Source organism: Sorex fumeus, unplaced genomic scaffold (genome assembly GCF_029834395.1).
Source record: "Sorex fumeus unplaced genomic scaffold, SorFum_2.1 ptg000063l, whole genome shotgun sequence".
NCBI classification, from domain to species: domain Eukaryota; kingdom Metazoa; phylum Chordata; class Mammalia; order Eulipotyphla; family Soricidae; genus Sorex; species Sorex fumeus.
The window spans coordinates 21,238,014-21,240,772 of NW_026606120.1; the positions used below are offsets into that span (position 1 = coordinate 21,238,014).

The following is a 2,759-nucleotide window of genomic DNA, read 5'->3' on the forward strand; positions in this document are numbered from 1 at the left end:
TGTTCGGGGATCACTCCTGGGGGCTCAGGGGACCTTATGTAGAGGAACTAGAGACCCAACCCAGGTCAGCTGCGTGCAAAGCAAATGCCTCATCAATCTTCTTTTGACATTTAAATGTCTCCAGCTTTCTTCTCAGAGCTTCAGATGCCAGAGAGAACACAGAGGGTCTGGAGTGTATGCTTCGCATGGGGGAGCTTGGGCATGATTCCTTGTGCTGTGCCAGGAACAAACTTTAAACAACGAGCTGGAAATAATTCCTGATATCAACAAGCAGGGCCCCAAAACAAAAAAAGAGGAGAAAAGAAGATGGCCCTGAGCAGCAGTAGTATAGCGGGTAGTGTGTTTACCTCGAATGCTACCAATCAGGGATCAATAACTGACACTGCTTGTGCTCCCTACCACGCCCACCAGGAGTGATCCCTGAGCTCCTCCCGGGGTGGAAAAATTATTTAAGTTTTATATTCTTGACCTGGTTTTCTGACATCAGTTCTCTGATATGTTTAAATATACAAACTCTTCAGGAATAGTATGGTGAGAAGGGCATTTGTCTTGCATATGCCCGACCCAGGTTCAATCCCCGGCACGCCATTTGGTGCCCTGAGCCCACTAGGAGTGATCCCTTACTGCAGAGCCAGGAGTGAACTCTGAGAACAGTGGGCCCAAAGAACCACAATGACAAAGAAGAATTTTAGTGCTCGCTTTGGCAGCACATATACCAAAATTGGAACGATACAGAGAAGATTAGCATGGCCCTTGCGCAAGGATGACACGCAAATTCGTGAAGCGTTTCATTTTTTTAAAAAATATTTATATAGGGGCTGGAGCAATAGCACAGCGGGTAGGGCGTTTGCCTTGCACACAGCCAACATGACCGACACAGGTTCAATTCCCAGCACCCCATATGGTCCCCTGAGCACCGCCAGGAGCAAATCCTGAGTGCATGAGCCAGGAGTATCCCCTGAGCATCGCGGGGTGTGACCCAAAAAGCAAAAAAAAAAAAAAATTATATAAAAAAAAAGAATTTTAATCTGCCTTGTGTTTATTAACAAGCATGCATGTACTAAACCCTCCCCCTTTTTGCAGCTCTGCCTCCCCTTATGCGTTATCAGCACAAATTTTCCCTCTGGGGCTATTAATTCTGATTAATGCTTGAAGGAAGCAAAGCAGAACTTACTTGCTCCCCAACCCCAACGTTTCTTACAAATTTATTCCTTCAGGGACTGGAGAAATAGTTGAAAGGGCTAGAGCACTTGCTTTGCATATAAGAGTGGCAGTCTCAAGCACCCCGTAACTCTCTGAGCCCCACCAGAAGTGACCCCTGAGCACTGAGCAAGTAGTAGCCCTAGAGTACTGTTGAGTTTGGCCCCAGAGCAAAAGAAAACAAACAAAAAATATTAAAAAAATATGTTCTTTCACTTCCCTCTATGGAAAGTTTTTTAGATCATTTTTAGCAGATTATTCATAACAAGCAATACGGAATAAATTATTTAGGTCCTGCTTTAGGGGCAGGGTTTGGGGGTCCGGGTGGAGACATTTGAAATATGGTGGTGGGTAATTGTAATGGTGGTAAGATTGGTGTTGGAATATTAAATGTAACAAATTATTGTGAACAACGTTTAAAAATAAAATTAAGGGGCTGGAGAGATAGCACAGTGGGTAGGGCATTTGCCTTGCATGCGGCCGACCCAGGTTCGATTCCCAGCATCCCATATGGTCCCCTGAGCACCGCCAGGAGTAACTCCTGAGTGCAGAGCCAGGAGTAACCCCTGTGCATCGCCAGGTGTGACCCAAAAAGAAAAAAAATAAATTAAATTTTAAAAAGTGTTTTTAAGTTCTTTAAGGAGCCCAAGATATAGTGCAAGAAGTGGAACACATGCCCTGCATGTTCAAGGCCCTGGGTTGATCCCCTGAACAGTGTGACTGGTCACCCCCTTCTCCCCGAAATGCTTAGTATTGTACTGGTGGTTCCCAAGTCCTGCTGGATTGAGCATCAACCAACTGAGAACTAAATCTATAGGTCACGCCTCTAGTCAAGCTTCACCAGTAGTGGCCCAAGGTCCCTGAGCACTGCTGTGGGTGACTTCTATTTTTAAAAAATATGTTCCTGGGGACAATATAGTGGAAAGAGCACTTTTCTTGCATGCCGTTACTCTAGTTTGATCCCTGACATCGTGTCATCCCTTGAGACCAGCGAGGAGTGATCCTTCAGCACAGAACTGGGAGTTAAGTCCTATTCTCTAAAACTCAAGAAATCAAACAAACAAAAAATGTGGTACTTTGGCAGTGTGCTATACACACACACACACACACACACACACACACACACACACACACAAAACAACCCCAAAAGTAAAAGATCAGGGGCTTGAGAAGGGCTGCAGTATAGCAGGTAAGATGCTTGCCTTGCATGAGGCAGACCCGGATTTGATCCTCAGCATCCCTTACTGTCCCTACAAGCTCCACCAGGAGTAATTCCTGAGTCCATAACCAGAAGTAAACCCCGAGCACTGCCAGGTGTGACCCAAAAATAGAAAGAAAGAAAGAAAGAAAGAAAGAAAGAAAGAAAGAAAGAAAGAAAGAAAGGAAGGAAGGAAGGAAGGAAGAGGAGGAGGAGGAGGAGGAAGAGGAGGAAGGAAGAAAGGAAGGAAGGAGAGGGAGGGAGAGAGGGAGGGAGGGAGGGAGGGAGGGAGGAAGGAAGGAAGGAAGGAAGGAAGGAAGGAAGGAAGGAAGGAAGGAAGGAAGGAGAGGGAGGGAGGGAG

The 2,759-nt window shown here is 45.8% G+C and overlaps 1 non-coding gene across 1 annotated transcript; it reads left to right on the top strand.

Moving 5' to 3' along the window:
- Positions 1–691: 691 nt before the first annotated feature.
- LOC130036231 (U6 spliceosomal RNA) lies at positions 692–798 on the top strand. The gene has a single exon (XR_008794284.1). It is a non-coding gene; the product is annotated as a U6 spliceosomal RNA (small nuclear RNA).
- The last annotated feature ends 1,961 nt before the right edge of the window (positions 799–2,759 follow it).